Genomic DNA, 12,604 nt, shown 5'->3' on the forward strand with positions numbered 1-12,604 from the left:
ATAGGCGACCGATCCGACACGTTCAATGACCTCAAAAGGTCCTATGTACCTCGGACTCAGCTTGCCCTTTTTGCCGAAACGCATCACCCCCTTCCAGGGCGACACTTTAAGCAACACCTTTTCACCTACTTCAAAGTGAAGGTCCTTACGCTTCGGATCAGCGTAGCTTTTCTGCCTATCACGGGCAGCCTTGAGACGTTCCCGTATCTGGACAATCTTGTCCGTTGTCTGGAAAACTATCTCTTGTCCCGATAATTGGACCTCTCCTACTTCCGCCCAACAAACAGGCGATCTACATTTCCTACCGTATAATGCCTCGAAAGGCGCAGCCTTTATGCTGGTATGGTAGCTATTATTGTAGGAGAATTCGATTAGGGGTAGGTTCTTATCCCAGTTACCACCTAAATCGATCGCACATGCACGAAGCATGTCTTATAGCGTTTGTATAGTACGCTCACTCTGACCGTCCGTCTGTGGATGGTAAGCCGTACTGAAGTTCAAACGCGTGCCCAAAGATTGCTGGAAACTCTTCCAGAAGTGAGACGTGTACCTGGTATCCCTGTCGGAGATAATAGTCACAGGTATGCCGTGTAAGGCTACAATCTTATCAACATAAAGTTGGGCTAACATATCGGAGCTATACGTCTCCTTGATGGGTAAGAAATGAGCTGATTTAGTCAGCCTATCGACTATGACCCATATCGTGTCGTTTCCCTTCCTGATTTTCAGTAACTTGGTAATAAAATCCATAGTTACACATTCCCACTTCCACTCGGGAAGCTCAGGCTGGTGTAGCAAGCCAGACGGCTTTTGGTGTTCGGCTTTGACTTGAGCACAAGTCAAGCATTTTGCTACATGGGCGGCCACAGACTTTTTCAAGCCTATCCACCAATAGTTTGCCTTTAAATCTTGACACATCTTGTCTGCACCAGGATGGACAGAATATTTGGAACTATGGGCTTCCTGGAGGATAACATCTCGTAGTCCTCCATAAATCGGAACCCATATACGTCCGTTCAGTCTAAGAATTCCATCCTTGCTAAGAGTCAACTGCTCCTCAGTTACTCCTAACTTTTCATTAGGATAATTAGCTTCCAACACAGCCTCTCGCTGTGCAGCTAATATCCTTTCAATTAAATTAAATTGTTCTTGACCTCAATGCTCTTGGCATTGATTCGAATAGGTTTTACCCTTTCTTTCTGCTCAGGGCATCAGCGACTACATTCGCCTTGCCGGGATGGTACCTGATCTCACAATCATAGTCATTCAAGGTCTCCATCCAACGGCGCTGCCTCATGTTCAACTCTTTCTGATTGAACAGGTGCTGAAGGCTTTTGTGATCAGAATAAATCACAAATTTAATACCATAGAGGTAATGCCTCCACAATTTCAGTGCAAATACAACGGCACCCAACTCCAAGTCATGGGTGGTGTAATTCTTTTCATGCACCTTTAGTTGTCTTGAAGCATAGGCAATCACCTTGCCCTTCTGCATAAGCACACACCCCATGCCGGTATGTGATGCATCGCAGTAAACTACGAATTCATCTGTACCTTCAGGTAGTGTCAACACAGGTGCGTTGCTTAGCTTCTGCTTCAGAACTTCGAAGGACTCTTGCTGCTTTGGGCCCCAAATAAATTTTTCTTTCTTCTTGGTTAAGGAAGTCAGGGGCGCAGCAATCCTCGAAAAATTCTCAATAAATCTCCTGTAGTATCCTGCTAATCCCAGGAAACTACGAATTTCGGTAGGCGTCTTTGGCTCTTGCCAGTTCATGACTGCCTCTACCTTAGCGGGATCCACTTGGATACCACGCTTACTTACAACGTGACCTAAAAACTGAACCTCTCGTAGCCAGAATTCACATTTCGAGAATTTGGCGTAGAGTTTCTCACGCTGTAGTAACTCGAGAATGCAACGGAGGTGCTTCTCGTGGTCAGCTTGGTTCTTGGAATATATAAGGATATCGTCGATGAAGACTATGACAAATTTGTCCAAATACGGCTTGCAGACGCGATTCATGAGATCCATGAACGCAACCGGTGCATTTGTGAGCCCAAAAGGCATCACTAGGAACTCGTAATGACCATAGCGAGTCCTAAATGCAGTCTTATGTACATCTTCATCTCTGACCCTTAGCTGATGATAGCCCGACCTCAAGTCGATCTTCGAGAAATAGCTTGCTCCTTGAAGCTGATCGAACAGATCGTCGATCCTTGGCAAAGGATATCTATTCTTTATGGTAACTTTGTTTAGCTCTCGGTAATCGATGCACAACCGCATCGATCCGTCCTTCTTCTTTACAAATAGGACAGGTGCTCCCCAGGGAGACGAACTAGGTCTGATAAAACCTTTTGCCAACAGTTCATCCAACTGGGTTCTTAGTTCCTTCATTTCAGTAGGAGCTAGCCTGTAAGGTGCTCTAGCTATAGGAGCTGCTCCCGGTATGATATCTATTCTGAATTCCACTTGTCTATCTGGTGGTAAACCAGGTAGTTCTTCGGGGAAAACCTCGGGATATTCAGAAATAACAGGAAGATCCTCTATCTTCGGCTTAGGCTCTTCAATTATCACCTGAGCCATGTAAATGACACAGCCTCTGTTCAAACACCTAGAAGCTTTGAGCATAGATACGTCCTCGGGCAACCCGTACTGCGTATCTCCTCGAATGGTAAGCGACTCACCACTCGGAGTTTTTAACACTATATGCCTTTTGCCGCAAATGATTTGGGCCTGATTACGGGATAACCAGTCCATGCCTAAAACAATGTCGAAACCCGCTAGATTGAAGGGAAGTAGAGATAGAGGAAAAGAATGGTTCTTAATGGACATTTCACATCCCTCTAGAACAGTAGAGACGGTTTCTATCGTGCCGTCTGCTAACTCTACCTCGTATTTTACATCTAGGGTTTTGATAGGCATATTTAATAGTTGGCAAAATTTTTGGTCTACAAAGGATTTATCGGCGCCTGAATCGAAAAGTACTCTTGTAAATATATTATTTACGAGAAAAGTACCTGTAAGCACATTGTCGTTCAGCACAGCCTCCTTTGCATCCATGCGGAAGACTCTCGCATTTGTCTTTTTGGTCTCCTCCGGTTTCCTGGCATTCTTAGGGCAGTTGCTCTTGATATGCCCATTTTCATTGCAACCATAGCATGTTGCATCCTTGATTTTCTTGCAGTCCACCGTCTTATGGTCCTTGGACTTGCATAGTCCACAGGAAAAAGTCTTTGGCTGAGACTGTGAATTTGACCCAAACCTACATTTCCCAGAGTGGGGTTTCTTGCAGATTTTGCAGTTGGGTCTTTCACCAGTTTGCCCGTCTTTCTTCGTCTCCGACCCTCTTTTGCCATCACCGTTTCCACGGTGCTTCTTTCCTGACCTTCGTGAGGTATCATCCTCACGTTGCCTCTTTTCAGCCTCCTTGCTCCTTAGCGTCCTCAGACGGACAGCATCTAAAGTGAGAGACAAGGAGAGGTCAGTAACTGACCTGAAGGTCGTCGGCCGAGAGGCCTTTACGCTAGCCTTTATCGCAGGCTCCAAGCCCCCAATGAAACGGGCGATTCTTCTAGACTCTGGTGTCACAAGGTACGGAACCAGGCGAGACATCGTATTGAAGCTCGTCAGATATGCCTGGCAGTCCAGGTTCGTCATCACCAGTGACACAAAGTCAGCCTCGATCTTCTCAACCTCATGCTGAGGCAGTAGTTTTCCTTAATGAGAGCAATAAATTCCTCCCATGTCATCTTGTATAGAGCAGACTTACCTGATGCCTGCACCAACGCTCTCCACCATGCCAGGGCCTCGCCCTTAAATGACTGGGACACAAACTTCACCACATCCTTCTCTGCGCACCCACTGATGTCCACAATAGTGTCCATCTCATCCAGCCAGGTGATACAATCAACAGCACCCTTTTCCCCTGTGAATTCCCGGGGCTTACAAGACACGAAGTACTTGTAGGTGCAAACCTTGGCACCGGACGCATCAGTATATTCTCGTTCACGATGAATACTATTCTCAGTGGACGAGTGATTATCGTCATCTTTCTTGGGTTTGGAGAGTGGTTTGGATTGTGACTTTGGTTTGGAGGGTGGTTTTAATACGGTTCTGCCTTGGGACTCAGTATATTGACGATCCAGAGCTGCCTGAACTGCATTGTCAATTTGAGCCTTTAACTGTGCGCCTGTCAGATTGTTACGTCCGTATTTGCGTCTAGAAGAAATGACATTCAAAAGACGCTAGAAACATAAGCTTTTATGATAACCAAACTTTTCTTTTAACAAATTAAGTATCAATAACATTAATATGTGATTTTAACAAAATTTGGGCATGACCCGTCCATAAAACGAGCATGCCCCTGTTTTTAACATAATCAAACTAAATAGCATTCTACGATCCGTTCGACATAATATTGTCGAAAGCAAAGACAACAAGTTTTAAAAATATACGACTACTAACAAAGTTAAGCAAAATAACAAGTCATGGATCAAAAAGATGAGAACAAGCTAGCGGAAGCGTTTGGTATAACATAACATGGACATGTGCTCGCTCCGATTCTCCAAGTCGCATGAATTGAGGATTTACCTACATTCAATAACAAGGCTTCAAAAGTTAGTCGTAATACTCATTTAACTCAATATAACAACATATCAGCTTCATTCGTTTATATGCTTTCATTATTCTTACGCATTCGATTTACCCAATTAAATGGGTAATGGCATACACCCTCATAATGAGGTTCAGGCATACCACTTACGACCCGGTATCATCGGGTTAATAGCTTACACATAGATCTTTCGTTCTATCCGTATAACGGATTGAGCTTCATACGCTTCTTATTGCATTCGTGACCACCCGTTCTAAACGGATGGTACCTTTTCTGGCTCGACCTGGTTGAACTAGAACCGGTCGACGTGCTTAACTTAATGTAATATTATGAGCATAACCAAACCCATGAAGGATTTGTTATCAACTTACTAATCACTATGATCGTTATAACAAAAGTGTTTACCAAAACATAAATATACAAAATATTAAATAAGGAATTGTATGCAACGGAACATACCTCGGTCTTGTGAACCTTCCGATTTCTTAGCATTTGAACCTTCTTCCTTCACGCCTATATCAACACATTCATTCATTCGCTTAGTACCCAAATTTCATTCCTTTATGTTCCAAATTTACACATATTTATTCTCTTAAGCATTTCATCGAACACTTGGTGGGCATTGTATTTACAAGCATTATGCACAAGTATACAAAGCATGAATCCTACTAGTTCATCTTTATAACTCATCAACAACCAATCCATGTTCATATCTTTCTTTTATCCCACACAAATTTTCTAAGATTCAAGCATTACAACATCATCATATCTCAAGATTTCACATGATTATAACTACTTTGATCATCCTATTCATAACACAATTTTTCATGAAGTGGGTTTTTTTACAAGAATCATTCAAATAACCTAAAATCAAACATAATTCTTGTTCTAGAAAGTAATCCTAACTCAGATTTCTCATATTTGATACAAGAATTCGAGATTGGGTTGAACCCTTCATCCTACAAATCATGATTCCAGAAAATTAAACTTACCACTTCGGAAATTGAGGTTAGCTACTCGAGTTTAGGGAATCATGCATCGAATTTTTCCTTTGATTCAAGCTAAATTGCTTGATTTCTTGATGCTAGGGTTTCAACCCTTGTCTTCTGTTCGATCGTCCAGAACCCACGCATAGAGTGTGTGTGGGTTTTTAATTCTTTTTAATTTAATTAACTTAATTTTTGACATGTTACAACTTTAGTCCCTCAAGTTCCTTCACTTATTTAGTTTTAAACTTCACCCCTTTATTATTTGTATCATGCAAATTAAATCCGACTAAGTCAAGTTTTAAATAAACTTTAACTTATCAAGTAAACATTTTTGGGGTGTTACAAATCTACCCCCCTTAAAGGAGGTTTCGTCTCCGAAACCTTTCTCATTCCAACTAGACCACTTCTACTCTTACTTTTTTTTCATCTATTCATCCACGATGCTTAATACAATATAAATGCATTTGGAATCTTGGCAAAAGTTTCATTCATGCATAAACATATTTGTGTGCATTGTCCCTCCGTTCTTAACTCAAACAATTTACTTTCATAAGCACATATAAGTCAGAATCTGATCCAGAGTTCTTATTAGTGTCGTTTTCACTTTATAATACTAGTTCCTAACATACATCATCACTAGCGGTTCGTTCATTGAAATTTATTCCAAATACATACTATTTGTCGTACAAGCTTATGCTTGCGGCTTGTTTCTATCTTTCTAAATAAGCGTAACATATTCATACATCTACTAATATAAATAAATTGATTTATTTTATTCCGCACACGAATCATGCACGACATAATTCATTATTGTAATTATAAGCAATCCCCATCATCCCATTACAACGTTCTTCCAATTACTTTCTTGCTCATATGAGGGCTTAGCACAACATTATACGTATACTATAGACATTTAATGACTTAGTGATACTTATACAAAGCTTCCCACTTCCTAATTACTTTTTCATACTTAATACGAGTATAAGGCATCATTCTACGGTTACCACCGTCACTCGAACTAATTACGAGTTTAAGTTTAGTCTTGAATTTAATTCTTCGCACACTTTATTATTAGCTCCTTGCATGAACTACTTATAATAACAACTAGGTATGTTATGTACGAGCATCATACTAGCGTTTAACCAATTCAGCTCAAACGTTCATTTGAGGCCTTTAATTATCCCTCTTACTAACATTCATACCTTCTCGCGCTGACCATTACAGGTCGATCACTGTATAGCATACCATAATTATTCTACCGTTCATTCTGTTCACATTTACATATAAATCTTCGGATTCTTAATCATTATCTAAGAATTAAACATTTTACTAACCTCGCTTTCAATGTATAAGTCGGTTATCCGTGTGCCGGATCGATCCGCCTCTTTATATGTACCTTCCATACCAGAATTGGTCTCATTTATTCATGAAATACGCTCTCACTCGTGGGCATCCTCCCACTAGCTTCAATACTATCATTTCACTAAGAATTCCATCATATTTATCTATAAATAAATAATTAGCACACAACCTTTCATAATTGTGTCCTACAGGGTGTTTGTTCGCCTATTGTATCTTTCAAAATTTTCTTACGTACATGCTAAACATATCATACATTCCATTTCTTACATACAATCCTTTCTTTTTATTGGTTATTTCTCCAACTTTCGCGGTTTGACCTTTCAAGGTCAGACTAACACCCCCCTCACCTATTGTGGTTGCATCGAGGTACACATTCGTACCATATACTTGCATAGTTGCAAGGACTTCATTTATTTCGTTTGACTCTTTGGAAGTCTAATTGTAAATGCATTCTTACATACGAGTATCAGTTATCCTATTCTGACACATCATTCTCTAGTCGAGCCCTAAGCTCCTATTAAAAATATAATTTTTTATACGTACCTGGCGCAGTCAAAACCCTTGACTCGTTATTTATACTTTGCGACGGTTAATGCTTTCCAAACTGTGATAAAGCATGCCCATACATTATGCTCATCTATATGTAATAAACTTGACAAACCGAACATTAAATACCGGGTTCAAATGGCGATCGTCCTTTGACCTGTATAACTTTATTTGAGTTTGGTACTTAGTTTTTATTCTCACTTGCTTAATCCGTCTTCACTTACGGATTCGAACTTTTAATTTCTTACTTTTCACTTTTACTAGTTTGAATCCATTTCTCATATTCTAATGTTTTTATCCGTACCTTACGTTCTTCTGTCGTATCATTTACCCTGACATTTCTTATGATATATTTTCGTATTAATCTTCTACATTCAACTTCAAGTGTTGGGTCCTAGCACCAATTCCATGTCCTAATTCAGGTAGCGCGTCTCTACGCGACACTCTACATCCTATTTCTAGTGGTGTTCCCACCATTCTTTCTTAAGTTTGATTCACATTCAATCGTAAGCTTAAACTTTTCATTCTTATCTTTCTTTCTTATATTGATCCAATCCTTTAAGAATCGTTAGGCCCCCTTTTGCTAGCTTGACCGGACATAAGTGAGATGATTCTCGTGTTTTTCTCGAGCTTCGGTCAATTCATGACCATCTCTTAATATATCATTTCCATTTGTTCGTTCACCATATTTGGTGTTAATTCACCTACGTTCTCTAGCATGTCTCTTACTAATGAGTATCCTACATTACACGTTGCATTTCTTACGTAATATTTCCAAAATTTGTGAATAATTATTATTTACTGACTTTCTATGATTTGACCTTTTAAAGTTATTCACCACTTAGTACCTATTGTATATAAGTACTGAATCACGCGTTGTACTTTCTTTCAATTCAACATATTTACAACATGTCTTTAGCTAGTACCTCATCTAACATTCTCTCCATACCTTTTATTAACATTACCAAGTTCTCATTTCCGCCCTAAAACTTCTCAACTAGAATCTATGACCGGTTTAACCCTATAATGAGATCTTACCGGTTTAACATAAGCCAACCATTTCAACCAAAACGTATCTTAACATTTCTCATTTATTTATACATTTCACTTTAATTTTCGACTGTTCAAATACGCATACATCTTCATGTGGATAAATTCGAAGTGATGGCGAAATCACTTACCTTTAGCGTCCATGTTCATGCTTACTTCATCGCTTCCTCTTACCCTGTTTGCCATCCATGCTTGAGTCAATTGACAAGACTTCCATCCTTACATATTATTACGTTCATAACATCGTTAGCTTATGTGAGCATACACACAACTATTCACACGTTAATTGACTTTCATTAGTCAAATTTCGTATAATTGAGACATTTATTAATAGTTATCTCACTTCCAATCCATACATCTAAACTATCATCAAGCATAACACATAAATCATTGAATGCATAACACATTAACTCTTTACTTTAACATTTGAGTCTAATGGCCGTTCTATAATATTCCTATACCATTGACTTTTAGAAAGTCAACTGTCTTGCTTACACACTTTAAACTTTTGAACATGTATCCATCTAAATATGGTAGTCCATAATATTAATATCCTACGCATTTCATACTCGTATTGTATGATATATACAATTTACGTGATCCTCTAAACAATACACATATACATTCATATACACGCACTTTTACATGCTAATGTTTCATTATTCTACAATTAGCAAATATCATTCAAGGTAACTATATATCATAATTCCAACATACCCTTTACTGATAAGCTCATATGATTCACATCTAGCACATATTCGCCTCTTAACCATAACAAAACAAATCATTAAATACACATAAGCATCACACCATTCATGTACAAGGTACAAGTCTCTAATGCGTAATTCTATCAAAGCATACTTTCATCCAAATTTTCATGCGAATTCCAACTCCACTTTATACATTCGTCATTCATTTCATGCCATTCCATATGTTACATTCGACTTTTATAAATTTTACTTTATCGCCGACGATCTTCATAACTTGACAGGAACATAAAACGGGCATTTCTGAAGAGTATGGGAACTTAAATTATAACTCATAAGCTTTCAATTCATCATAGTTTATTAGTCCGTATTTACTTCATTCGCATTCTTACATTTCATACTTTACTCACTTTTTAAACTTTCAGCATTCATTCGTGTCCTTCGACACATTACTCTCGACCTTTACGAGTTTCTTTCCATCGTAACCACTAATTGTGGTTAGATACATCTTATTAGGCATTATTTGGACCCTACATAAACATTTAAATGGACTTTCGGACAACCCGGTAACTCGGAACGCGAGAATAATACTAAAATAAAAATTTCAGTAGATTGTTACTCCAGAAGCCGTCGGCGACGGCCTTACACCCTCGGCGACCGGTCCTGGAATGTGGCGTCGGCCACTTTTGCCCGTCGACAGACACTTAGGGTGTCGGGACTAAGGGGGGCGTCGGCGACGGCGTCCCGTTTGCTGAAACGCTAATCGCTGAAAAATTTGACCAGACACAGCTGTGTTGATTATCCGAGTACAATGTCACACGTCTGTGTCAGCCTTGCTACACACCCTGATCTCAGCAACAAGCATCAATGGTCCACACAGCTGTGTCACTTAACGACACACCTGTGTGTGACGCCAGATCAGATAAAACCCAATGTTTAACTCCCATTATTACTATTTCGCATACTTAACTTAAATATTTATCATAAACACACTATACATACTTGTATTAAACAAAAACTTAAAGTTTTACCTCATTGGCGATCTCGGAGCGAGCATATTTTTGCACGAGCCGTCGGTTTGAGTTCAAGCACTATTACTCTTGCTCGAATCCCTCAAACCTAGGCTCTGATACCAACTTGTTACGTCCGTATTTGCGTCTAGAAGAAATGACATTCAAAAGACGCTAGAAACATAAGCTTTTATGATAACCAAACTTTTCTTTTAACAAATTAAGTATCAATAACATTAATATGTGATTTTAACAAAATTTGGGCATGACCCGTCCATAAAACGAGCATGCCCCTGTTTTTAACATAATCAAACTAAATAGCATTCTACGATCCGTTCGACATAATATTACCGAAAGCAAAGACAACAAGTTTTAAAAATATACGACTACTAACAAAGTTAAGCAAAATAACAAGTCATGGATCAAAAAGATGAGAACAAGCTAGCGGAAGCGTTTGGTATAACATAACATGGACATGTGCTCGCTCCGATTCTCCAAGTCGCATGAATTGAGGATTTACCTACATTCAATAACAAGGCTTCAAAAGTTAGTCGTAATACTCATTTAACTCAATATAACAACATATCAGCTTCATTCGTTTATATGCTTTCATTATTCTTACGCATTCGATTTACCCAATTAAATGGGTAATGGCATACACCCTCATAATGAGGTTCAGGCATACCACTTACGACCCGGTATCATCGGGTTAATAGCTTACACATAGATCTTTCGTTCTATCCGTATAACGGATTGAGCTTCATACGCTTCTTATTGCATTCGTGACCACCCGTTCTAAACGGATGGTACCTTTTCTGGCTCGACCTGGTTGAACTAGAACCGGTCGACGTGCTTAACTTAATGTAATATTATGAGCATAACCAAACCCATGAAGGATTTGTTATCAACTTACTAATCACTATGATCGTTATAACAAAAGTGTTTACCAAAACATAAATATACAAAATATTAAATAAGGAATTGTATGCAACGGAACATACCTCGGTCTTGTGAACCTTCCGATTTCTTAGCATTTGAACCTTCTTCCTTCACGCCTATATCAACACATTCATTCATTCGCTTAGTACCCAAATTTCATTCCTTTATGTTCCAAATTTACACATATTTATTCTCTTAAGCATTTCATCGAACACTTGGTGGGCATTGTATTTACAAGCATTATGCACAAGTATACAAAGCATGAATCCTACTAGTTCATCTTTATAACTCATCAACAACCAATCCATGTTCATATCTTTCTTTTATCCCACACAAATTTTCTAAGATTCAAGCATTACAACATCATCATATTTCAAGATTTCACATGATTATAACTACTTTGATCATCCTATTCATAACACAATTTTTCATGAAGTGGGTTTTTTTACAAGAATCATTCAAATAACCTAAAATCAAACATAATTCTTGTTCTAGAAAGTAATCCTAACTCAGATTTCTCATATTTGATACAAGAATTCGAGATTGGGTTGAACCCTTCATCCTACAAATCATGATTCCAGAAAATTAAACTTACCACTTCGGAAATTGAGGTTAGCTACTCGAGTTTAGGGAATCATGCATCGAATTTTTCCTTTGATTCAAGCTAAATTGCTTGATTTCTTGATGCTAGGGTTTCAACCCTTGTCTTCTGTTCGATCGTCCAGAACCCATGCACAGAGTGTGTGTGGGTTTTTAATTCTTTTTAATTTAATTAACTTAATTTTTGACATGTTACAACTTTAGTCCCTCAAGTTCCTTCACTTATTTGTTTTAAACTTCACCCCTTTATTATTTGTATCATGCAAATTAAATCCCACTAAGTCAAGTTTTAAATAAACTTTAACTTATCAAGTAAACATTTTTAGGGTGTTACACAGATGCACTGGCGCATTGTCGTAGTCATCTTCATTTGTATGGCTGTTCTCTCCATTGGGATCCGCCATTGTAACTTGAATCTGTTACAGAAGATAACAAAATTTTATTCAGGAGATTATTATATAATTGTCTTTCATGACAATTTGTCAACCATGGTAACAGAGACCATATTTGGTTAACTTATTACTCATTAAATCTTAGTATTTGAATATATCCTATTTTAGCTATATCAATAATATTGGCGGCATAAAGCCTAATCACGAGGATGTTTTATACTATTAGCCGAGATTTCAGAGAATCAAAGGCATAGAGATTTGAACCGTAGTTCTTTTATCTCTTTCTGACAGGGAGTCATAGACCACCACTGCCTTTTGTCTTTATAAGACAATTATTATGGCCCATAGGCACTACACCTCTAATGGATGTTTTAATATGGTTGGCCCGTAGGCACTACA

The 12,604-nt window shown here is 38.5% G+C and overlaps 2 long non-coding RNA genes across 2 annotated transcripts; both read right to left on the minus strand.

Annotated features, from left to right (window-relative positions):
- Window positions 1–4,293: 4,293 nt before the first annotated feature.
- On the minus strand, window positions 4,294–5,731 carry LOC110880594. Its single transcript, XR_002559386.1, has 3 exons — window positions 5,603–5,731; window positions 5,070–5,123; window positions 4,294–4,588 (listed from the first exon to the last, which is right to left on the minus strand). It is a non-coding gene; the product is annotated as an uncharacterized LOC110880594 (long non-coding RNA).
- Window positions 5,732–10,499: 4,768 nt separating this feature from the next.
- LOC110880593 lies at window positions 10,500–11,937 on the minus strand. Its single transcript, XR_002559385.1, has 3 exons — window positions 11,809–11,937; window positions 11,276–11,329; window positions 10,500–10,794 (listed from the first exon to the last, which is right to left on the minus strand). It is a non-coding gene; the product is annotated as an uncharacterized LOC110880593 (long non-coding RNA).
- Window positions 11,938–12,604: the final 667 nt, after the last annotated feature.

The sequence above is a fragment of the Helianthus annuus genome, chromosome 10 (assembly GCF_002127325.2).
Source record: "Helianthus annuus cultivar XRQ/B chromosome 10, HanXRQr2.0-SUNRISE, whole genome shotgun sequence".
In the NCBI taxonomy this organism is placed as follows: Eukaryota; Viridiplantae; Streptophyta; class Magnoliopsida; order Asterales; family Asteraceae; genus Helianthus; species Helianthus annuus.